The 11,519-nt window shown below is 34.6% G+C and overlaps 1 pseudogene; it reads right to left on the bottom strand.

The window, feature by feature from the left end:
- Nucleotides 1–494: 494 nt before the first annotated feature.
- On the bottom strand, nt 495–1,489 carry LOC137225868 (transmembrane emp24 domain-containing protein 2 pseudogene; annotated as a pseudogene).
- Nucleotides 1,490–11,519: the final 10,030 nt, after the last annotated feature.

Genomic DNA, 11,519 nt, shown 5'->3' with positions numbered 1-11,519 from the left:
CTGATCAAAAATAAAATAATGGCTGTATATCACTGCAAAGAAATCCAAGAGGCTTTTAACCCTTTGGCATCAGAAATCCAGATTTTTCCAATTATGTGAATGCATACCTCCCATGTGCCCAGAGTAGAGAAAGTGGATGTGCCAGCATAGAAAGAAAAAGAATTACTGTTCACTGCAACACCCAGAGAACTGGCTTTAATAGAGACTTCTTACAAGGTTAGGCGGAAACCAAAAAATGGTTCTTAGCTGCTTGTGTCAACAATTTTAAGTGGAGGTGACTGAGTTCTAAGGTTCAAAGTAAAACTTTAAAGAGGAAAAAGGTTGTTGGTTTAAGTCTTATCTTTAAAGCAAAAACAAGATAGACAAAGTAAAAAAGTACCAACTTGGTAGCATCCTCTAGTCACAGAGCTCTGCAATTAGGCTGGATAGAAAATGTCAAGATTCAGATTGTTTTTTCTGATAAGGACTCAACAAAATGAATCTTTAATGACTTGAACTGCAGGATGAGGGATCCCAAGAATGCAGTCATTTTTAGTAAAGTACTGTCAATAAAGTACTATCCTGAACAAGCTGCATTTTATTATGAAAGCAAAAGGAAAGAATATATAAAAAGGACTATACATCTGTATTCCGCTTACAGTGTTTGAGTTCTGGAAGGACCTGTATAATGGAGGAAGAATTCAAATATGAAATCATGCCAATCAAATTTTCACTATAACTTTCCTAAAAAAGTGTTTTCCCCCAATATCTATTAATCACAAAGAAACAGAAGCTGTGAATGTACAGTTTAGAAAATAAAAACGTTGAAATTAATGACATTATTATGACCAAGACACTTGGTAAACAATGAATTATGAGTTTGGGATTATCAGCAAAAGGCATTTTAAACAACCCTCCGGACTTCAAAAAATCTCTTCAGGTAGTAGATCTGTCCCAATGTCATGGCAACTAGAACAAGAGCTTCAAAGAAGGACCAAAGGACCACTCCGCTGTTTGCGTTGTCATTGATTGCCCTGTGTATTCTCTCCCGAACTTCCATGTATTCCTGTTCATGCTTTACAGCTGTCATCGCCACTGTGAGCTCATTAATCATTTCTTCTAGCTTGTTCTGGTGAGCTTCTGTTTCCATGTCTTGTCCTTTGGGGGCCTCCCCAATATCAATGGTGAACATCACTATCTTTGGAGTCATGGTGGACATCCTACTGCTAAAACAAAACTGAAACGTTCCATCCGTGTGAGCAGCAAAGGTGTATTTCCCACTGGACTCCCGGTCTCCTTTATAAATTCCTTTATTATCAGGTCCTGCAATCTCCACGTCGATGTCCAGGAAACCGCCCTTGGCCACCTCTAAAATGAGGCCCATCTTGGTGCCCGGGGTGACCCGCTCGAAGAAGCACTCCTCAGCATGCGCGTCAATGCTGACGAAGTAGCCCGAGACGGTGGCCCGGAGGGTGGCCCGGAGCACCAGCAGCTCAGCGAGCGTCACCATGTGGGGCTGGGGCCGAAGCCAGGACCGGGACTGTGGCCTCCAGAGCCGCCGTCGCCATTGCCTCAGTTCAACCGCATTTATTTGAAAAAAATTAACAAAAAGATATAATAGGAAAAAGGAAGTAAACTACCATTATTTGTAGATAATATGCTTATATTCCTAGAAAACCAAAAAGAATCATCTGACAATGGCTAAAAATGAAACGAGTCAAGCAGAGTAGCCAGCTTATAGATGATGTATGAAATCGGTAACTTTGTTATATATCAACAATAAACCACTAAGTATATGTAAAAGTTGATATTCTTAATAGCAATGCAGAAAACCACCTAGGGACAAAATTTCCAATAAATTCATGGAAACCATACAATACAAAAACAATAAAGATACAAAATTCTACTAAGAAAAAAAAATAGACTCTATGGAGAGCCACATCTGTTCTAGATTGGGAAGACTCAAGACTACAGTTATGCCATTTCAACTATAAATTAGCCAGTAAATACGTTGATTCTAATGCAAATATCCAGCATGCTTTAAAAGAATAGACAAATTGATTCTAAAATTTGTTTTTCTGTGGATATAACCAGGGCATTTTTGAAGAGAAATATGGATTAGCAATTGGAGATGAGGTAATTTTGGAGGAGGATTGACCTGTCAGAGTGAAACTGAATTATAATACTACAATAATCAAAACAAAGTTATTCTAGCACCTGTTAGGTTGTAAACAAGGCAATCAATTACGAAAATACTGAAGCATATTTAACTATTTATAGGAATTTATTATACAAAGAAGGTCTAATTTCAAAGTCCACAAGTATTGATATTTGACATGAGTAGACACAATGGACATTTGGTAAAATCAGTCAAATTACATTGTATTAAGTATAACTGTGGCAGGATAGAAAGTAATAGTATGTGTTTTGACATGGAAAAATCATCTGTGAAAACATAAAATATAAAATTTGGTAGGTTTTGGGAAAAGTATTTTCTATTTTAATTTAATTTTTCTTTGGCCTTTTTATTGTAGTTTTTGGCAGTATTCTTACACTGTACAACTATAAACAACAAAAATGGAATTACCTGAACAGCTAGTCATTTATATCCATGATTATCACTTACAAGTCTTCCCATGTTATTTCAATCTCTATATTCTAACTAGGTGAAAATCATGCAAACTATTTCAAAATGACTTGATCTGAGAGTTCTCCTGTCCTCTTACCCTGACTGCTAGTGGTTGTCTATTTCAAATATGGAAAAAAAATTGAAGTTCATAATTTTAACTTCTTAGCAACCTTCTTATATCTGGGAAATGTATATATCATAGTTAGGATTAATTCTCTGTGTCATCCACCCTGTCTTTCACTAGTAATGACATTCTTTTAAGGAAACTTGATTATACAATTTCCCTTCCATATTGATTTCCATCAACAATCTGTTAGAATGGTGAATGAAAGAACTGAAAATACTTTGTAAATTATTAAATGGGTTGTGCACATTACACCAAAAACTTAACTATATATAAGGAAGCATGCACATTCATTTCAAAGAAAGTCAAATTTGAATTAATGATTATAGAAGAAATGCTAAATGACTGAATAAAATAAAATTCTCCTTGAATGGTAAGTAAAAGCTATGTGCAAACATGGATTGAAATGTAGTATAGTTTTTTTCAACAAAGAAATATGATACATTTAAGACTTCCTTATTGCCATTGAAAAAAATGCTACAAAGGGGAAAAAATGCTTTATCTGGAAACGTCTGGGGTTATAATGAAATCATATTAGGTTAATATTTCAAAATTAATGTTATACAAAGTTTCAATTTGGATTTCTTTGATGTCAAATTTTTACTAACATATCTTTGTTTCATTTTTATTTTGAATCATACTCGTTTGTCTACTAGAAACAATACTTGTTATAAGATATTTAAATATATTTATATACATATAATAAGATAAATGGAATATATGTATTTGAATATATTTGTGCATATATATAAATATAATTTTTGCCTCTCTGATCCCATTAATCATTTAGATGATTTTTTCTTTCCAAACCACATCGTTTTGTCATTACATGGACATAAATACACTCACACACATACACACACACACACACACAGATAAAGGTAATCCTATAAAAATCATGAAATTAGTGTTGATTCTCAAGATTTAACCCACTATAAAAAAATACTTTACTACAAAGAAGACAGGATCAGTTCTTAAATCCACTTGTAAAATGATGATACTTTCTCCATACCTGAGAAATATTTTTCCTGAATGAATTAGAGACAAATGTGGTGACTTAAAACTGATCCCTATACAACAAAGATGATAAAGGAGTTAACTACAGGCCAGACATCTTAATCTGTAAGAGGTCTCTGGGGGTCAAGAAATCACATTCATTTTGCAGGATTATTTCAGGTGGCACAATTTCTTAATTACTGTTAGATGCCTCAGAATAGAGACCTAAATCCATCTAAAACTCCTGCTGCAACGATGACAATTCTGCTGAGGTTATCTCTGCATCTGCTGTGTGACCATGTTCCACATTTACCTTTAAATTTAAGCAAATTATGAAAAGCAACCCTGCTAAAGCTGTCATCATTGAATATCATCATCATCACATAACTGTTTGGACTTAAGAAAAAAGTTCAAACTGTAAAGGATTTTGGAAGCAGATGGTTGAACAAGAGAATCTGGAAGGACTTTCCAGGTTTCTCATCTTCAAAATGTCATGCCATGGCTCTAATGTCAATTGTGCTAACATGACAGAGAATGAAATCTAGGCTCAGAAAAGAGCACCTGCTAGTCTAAGGTCACTGAGGTAGTGGCAGAGTTGAGGCTTGCACCCAATTTACAGTGGCTCCAAATTTCACTGCTCCTTCCTGTGTGAATGACTTCTTGCATATCACAATCTGTTCTTACAACATATAATTTATGGTTTTATGACTCCTGTTGACAGCCTGTGAAGGTTTAAACTGTCAGGCACTTGTCTTTTTGACTTTCCCTCTAGACACAAACTAAGAGTTGGGTCAAACTAGCATCTCATACAGCTAATCATGCAACATGAGAAGGCTGCAGAGGAGGCAGAAAGTTCCCCCCACCTCTCAGTCTTTCCAGGGGTATAGAATAGCACGGTTTCAAATTCCACATAGAAGATGACCAGGGCATTAACGTTGCTCTGCCAAGTTGATAAATTTAGCAAGACTCTAGAGGTGCAGAAAACTTGCCCAAGAAGACTTATAATTCTTAGAAAAGATTTGGCAATGGTGGTGTTTTACAGATAAAGTTTAGAGGTATAACATGGTAACTTCTAACTTGGTATGTTACTGCCAAAAAATCATCATAAAACACAATCAGACATCTAGAGTTTTGTAAAACCATTAATAACTCAGTCATTTCATTTGGATTGGAATATTTATTTAAATATTAAAACACATAATATTAGCAAAATGGGGTTCACAAGAAATGACAAAAGAGTAATATTTGTTGAATGATATGAAGATATTTGTTTCAGACACTTATTCGAAAATGCTCGTTTCACCCTCAAATGGTATTTTTAAAAAGTTTAAACTTGGCCCATAACAGCAGTTCAGAAAGAACCGAAAGACGTTTTGAGAAGCAAGAAGTTGCATCGGCCATATCTGCAGAGCAATGGAAGAAATTTTTATTCCCTAAGCTTTCTGCATAGCCAGGATCTACATAGTGGTGAACTCAAACAGATGTGTGGAGTTTCCTTAATGTAGTTGACTAAGAATTTGCTTTGAACCATTATCTAGGAAATTTGATTCCTCTAGTCATAATAATAGGTGAGACACTGTTAAATGGACTGGGTAGTGTGGAGCAGTGATAAACAGACGGAGATAAATGAACTGTACAGAATTAGGGTGATAAAAACCAAACCTAGGCTAGACCTAGGATAGAGAGAATTCTATTAACTACTTGAGACAAAGGACTTCATCAATATGAGAAGGACAAGGAATTAAAAACAAACCTCATAATCTCACTGTGTTTACCTCTATACATTATTTAAGACATTTACATGAATAAGCATAATATATATCACCGTATAAGAAAATGTATATACTTTGGTACATCATCTTTGTAAGCCTCATGATCTGTAGTGCTAGCTAAATCATTCTCAATTTTTGTGGTGCTTCTATCAAGTACTGAGGAAAAAGAGTTTTATCCAGTGTTGTTTTGCAGAAGTCCTTGAACAATTGTATACTCAATTATAAATACATTTAAGAATGTGGTTTCCGGGTAGTTAGATGAGGTAAACTAGAGCTTTTGCTACATAGTACTTTTTTTTTTTTTTTTTTTTTTTTTTGTGGTATGCGGGCCTCTCACTGTTGTGGCCTCTCCCGTTGCAGAGCACAGGCTCTGGACGCGCAGGCTCAGCGGCCATGGCTCACGGGCCCAGCCTCTCCGCAGCACGTGGGATCTTCCCGGACCAGGACACGAACCTGTGTCCCTTGCATCGGCAGGCGGGCTCTCTACCACTGCGCCACCAGGGAAGCCCACTACATAGTACTTTTGAGGAAGGCATTTTGCATACCAACTTCTCTGTAATTTGAGTTACAAAAGAAGCCTTGAGTGCTATATTGAAAGATACCAGACAAAAACGAGAAAACACCCCAGTTGTTTCAAACATAGAGATTTTGATACAAATAATTGATTATATGTGTAATACAAGAGTTGGAGAACCAGTGAAGTAATCTAAAGACTAGTAAACAGAAGGAACTAGATATCACTCCAAAGGCTAGAGGAAAACAGGTAGAAATGATGTTACTAACCTGGAAGCCAGGGTCATTCTATGGGATGTAGAGCCATGGTGGAGACTGCCAAGTAGGTGCCATAAACACAGGGAGAGACATTATCTGGCAGGAACTAGAGCCACCATGGTGACTCAGACACTTGTGACAACATCAATGGCATCACAGGAGAGGAGGTATACCTTGATTTCTCTTCTCCTAGTCTCTAATATTCTACCAGTGCCTCGCATTGGCTAAACCTAACTCTAAGTCATTTGGCAAAAGTCTGCATGAATGCAGTTCCTTGAAATAAAGAGCGGAGCAAATAAAAGACTGAGTTGTGAGAGCAATAGGCAAATGGCTGGCCCAGAGGTTGTACAGTTACAAAGGGACATGTCAAAAGTATCTTCAGTGTTACACTTATTGATTATTGATCTGTTCCATCAATAATGGATTGAATTTCATATTGCACTCACAGCTATTAACAAACATTTTTATCTTTTCTAGCCTGCCACTTTGAATGTGAGAAAATTCCCAGAAGTTATCCTATGACTGATGGTTTTTAAGTACCATATATTCATAAGGAGAATTTTTTTTCCCTTGTAGAATTATTTACAGACAGATTGTATGTGTAATTACCTATAGATTGACCAAAGTTTGCACATATTGACTGGTTTATGGATATTTAAAAACTTCTCTTTCTTATATTTTTGATTTAAACCACACTGAAGAAATGCTAATTTATAGATTTTTCTTAGATAATGGGGATATGGTGTTCGCTTTCAAGGAATTCAGTGGACAATTAGGCTTGTTATTAAATACTGGCTCTCATTTTGATAGGTAACCTTAAAAAAATAAAGACAAATAGATTGGAGACAAAGCAGTATGATCAAATTAAGCTGCAAAATTCCGTGCAAGCTTCTCAGAGGAGAAGATGTTTGAATTGAGACTTCAGGCATGAGTGGAGTAGAAGAAATCATAATTCAGAGACATGTGGTACTGTAATTTTAATTTGGTATTTTATAGTTTATTTTTACTTTATTTCTATTACCCAAATATTAAATGTTCTTTGTAGAATAGCTAAATAATACACATATGGGGAAAAAAGGCTCCATTAATCCTAAGAATTGGAAGCAAACATTCTAACATTCCAATGTGTATCTTTCCAGATTTTTTATGCATATATCAATTTATATGCAGAAAAAATAAAGTAATTCTTGCAAATGAAACGAAATTATGCATTTCGTATTGTGGTTGTTTTCAAATGAGATATATTATGGATTTATCTGGCAATACTTATAAGCTCTGTGTATCTTAGATTGAATAGTTTTTCAATGCATACTTTCTAAAACTAATCATATTTTGTTAGATATTTTGGTCACTTCTAAATATTCAATATTATGAGCAATGCTCCAATAAATTTCCATATTCCTTTTAAAGTATATAATTAATTATATTTTTAGTATATATTCCTAAAAGTATCAAAAGTATATACTCAGAATAAAGGCATTTTATATAACTTGCCCTAAGAAAATCTTACCAATTTTTTAGAAGTTAGGGAAGAGGGTGATCTTTTAATTACACACATCAAAACTAGGCATCATAGCTTATTGGTATGTTTTCTTATGCAAAAGTAAGTTTTCAACTTTCTTAAGCAAATACTGTCAAATTTCATTTTTAAAAGGGATACCTGGTTGGAAACTTGAACAGTGATTTCACAAGCAAAATGTTCTTTAAAAATCTGCACTATTCACAGTTGTTTATGCCCAGTTAACCAATGCTGAACATTTAATTACAAAAGCTTTGGTACTCTATATTTAAAGGTTTGTACTTCTTGATGTAGCTTATGTAAAAAAAGGAATTGTCAGATATTTAGAATTTTGAGGAGAAATCATTGTAAGATTAAGCACATTGACATGAGATGCTAAGAAATGATCAAAAAATGTTAACTCAATACTTCTGTTCTAATAATAGGCCAGGGGTATTAGTTACTTAACAACATTTTTTCACACTGCATTTGCCTCCACATTCCTGTCCATTACTCATGCTGGGCATACGAATTGGGAAAGCAAGCTACATTTGCTTTGAAAGCATTCTTCTATTTGTTCTTTTCTTCCTTCCTCTTTTCCTTCCATCCTTTCTCCCTTTCTCCCTCTTTGCCTCCTGCCTTATGTTTTCTTTTAATTAATTAATTCATACTATGTTTTAAGTACAGAAAAAAATTAAAATAGCCTATAATCTCACCAGCCAGATAACCTCAGTGATTAATTTTATTTATTTATTTATTTATTATTATTATTATTATTTTTGCGATACGCGGGCCTCTCACTGTTGTGGCCTCTCCCGTTGTGGAGCACAGGCTCCGGACGTGCAGGCTCAGCAGCCATGGCTCATGGGCCCAGCCGTTCCGAGGCATGTGGGATCTTCCCGGACCGGGGCACGAACCCGTGTCCCCTGCATCAGCAGGCGGGCCCCCAACCACTGCGCCACCAGAGAAGCCCTCAGTGATTAATTTTAAATAAAATGAACAGTCTGCCAAGAAGGTCAAACAGCACACAACAGTACCAAATGAGAAGCAAATATGTCTTCTTTCCATTTTCCAGACCCTATTTTTTGTTTTCAGTTATTCATCATCAATTTTTTTCTTCTACACCTTTCCAGAAAAATAATATGCATGTACTAGCATATATGTAAAAATAATCTCTCTATTCCTATGTTTATCTATAGGTGGACATGTATATCCTTTTTTAAAAAAATAGAATAAATCATACAATGTGCACTGTTCTAAGCTCTAGTTCTAGAGAACGTTGCATAACACAGATAGATATACACGTGCTTTTTACTAATGCCAAATTATTCTGTTGTACAAATATATACCATAGTTTGACTGTATCAAGGGATATTTGGGGATGAATTCTGTATACCCAACACCCTGCTGAGAACAACTTTACTTGAGAAAATAAGGACGCAATTTAGGGCAACAAATGACAAATAAAAAATAAAAATTATGAGCTCTTTAAGAGTAAGTTTATTTTGTTAAGGATGGGAATTCCAAACCATTATCTTGAGTTTCTCATTACTGTGTTTTTGCCTCAAATTCCAGTGAATAATTTTCTTAAGTAAAATTTAGATCTCTAAATGATCCTGTAAAAGTATGTCTTCAATGAGTCTTCAAATGTCTTTGACTTAGACAAAACGTAATTGATATTATGTAATTTTTGGATCTCACAAGGCATAAAAGGATTCACTTTTTGGTCTTAATCAGTATTATCTCCAAATCAAGAAAGCTAACTCCTCTCAGCATGAATGTCTTAGAAAATAGGCTAATTGATAGACTTGAAAGTATGCTCTAAAGCAGATATTTTAACCATTTGGAAGTGGCATTTAGATTTTGTTTTCGTACAGTTGCCTAGGTAAGGTTTTTACCTCACTCTCCTATGTTACAAGATTGAAATTTAGATGCAGTCTAGATCATGGATAGTGCAGCTGTATCTTTTATAGCACCCGAAGCACCCTATGCTTTGTGTTTTTAAAGACCAATTCTATTTGCTGTTTCTTGGCATTAAGAAATACAGTAAAACAGCATCCCCAATCACGTTACTTGTTCTGCTATGAATTCTGTTTGCTATGCTGCTATTGCATTCAATATGTGCATTTACATTTAACTTAACATCTAGAGTTGGATAAAATGATTTGGAACATTTTACATTTAGTGCTAAAGAGAAGACATTTGATATTTATTCGCACTTTGCTCGCCACCAGTGATTTCCAGATCTAAAATCACATTACATTCTGTTTCACATATAGTGGCATTTCCTAAGTGTCCTGTCATCATACTTTACTATTATTAAACCAATAACACTGGGTTATAATCTCACCAGAAGTCCAGAAGGAAGACTCTAAAAGAAAAAAAAGAAGGCTGAAGTGCTTAAAATATAGATGTAAATTAAATTATTACAGACATTTTTGTATAATTCTTCCATAATATTTAAAAATTTAGAAATAACAATATGGTCCTTAATGTATGCTCAGCTAGGGTCAATGTCTTGACAGAAATGTCACCAACATATTAAATAAAATTCCATTTCTTTGTATAACTACTATATATGTTCTCAAGGTCCTTGTCACAGAGCAAAGTTGAATAAGACACATTTACTGCACGTCTGTAGAACTGATAAAAGGATCTGGACATATTTTAAGTGTTCAAATCTCTTTAAGAAGGTTACAGGTATACTGAGACAATAAATTCATGATCCTAAGATTCACTGTGAAAAATATCACTTGGAGAAAAAATACTGCCCTTAAGGATGTATACAAAATCAAATAAGAGGAAGGAAAAATGATAAACAAATAACAAACAAAAAGCAGCTTTTCTATCTTAATAGTAAAAGTCAGCTAGAGAGAATGTAATAATTAGACATAGTACTTACCAGCTACACATTAGAATTTTCCAAGTATTAAATCTGCATATTCTATGTAATTACTTACTTTAGAACCCTCTATAGCTTCATAGTGCTCTATGTTTTAATTAGAGCTCTAGTTAATTTTAATAATGCTCAAGAAAATTCCTATCTTCTCATTTTAAATGTATTTACTTTGTATTTCTTTGTCTTTTATCTCTTCTCTCCACCTTATAAACATCTAATCTTTTGACAAAAGCCCTTAGATATATATCCACCGACATAGAATATGTAGTGCTTCTTTGTTTTTTACATTTACATAAATTTCACTCTGTTTCTAATTTCATGCATGCACACTCTCTTTGGAGGACGTACCCATATATTGTTTTATGTTCTTTTGGTCCATTGCTCTATTTGTCACAGATTTTTCATAGTATACTTAAGGTGTACATTTCTCTAGTGATGAATATCTGAGTTGCTTATAACTCCCTACTAACACAGACAATGCTTTGATGAGTGTCCTTGTTCATATTCCCTTATGAACACATGTTGGTATCTCTCTGGGATATGTATCTAGAGGTGCGGACCAGGAGCTGCATGATCAACATATAGTTAATTTCATTAACTAGAACCAGATTTCATTCCAAAATAACTGTATCTATTTGTTCCAGGGACACATGTCTCATTGCTTTGTGGTATCAAGTTTATCATATATTAAATACCAAAATATATACATTGATCTCTTTTTGAGCTCTTTATTCTGCTTGAGTTGCCCAGTGTACTCATACTGTGGGTATGGGTATGGGTACCCATACTGTGGATCTTTGTCTTCATAATCCATATAAATATATACAATTTTGACCATGATTTTATGAGAT

This window comes from Pseudorca crassidens, chromosome 6 (genome assembly GCF_039906515.1).
Source record: "Pseudorca crassidens isolate mPseCra1 chromosome 6, mPseCra1.hap1, whole genome shotgun sequence".
Lineage (NCBI taxonomy): Eukaryota > Metazoa > Chordata > Mammalia > Artiodactyla > Delphinidae > Pseudorca > Pseudorca crassidens.
Note: the sequence above shows the minus strand (reverse complement) of the source record. Positions and strands in the feature narration are given on the sequence as shown.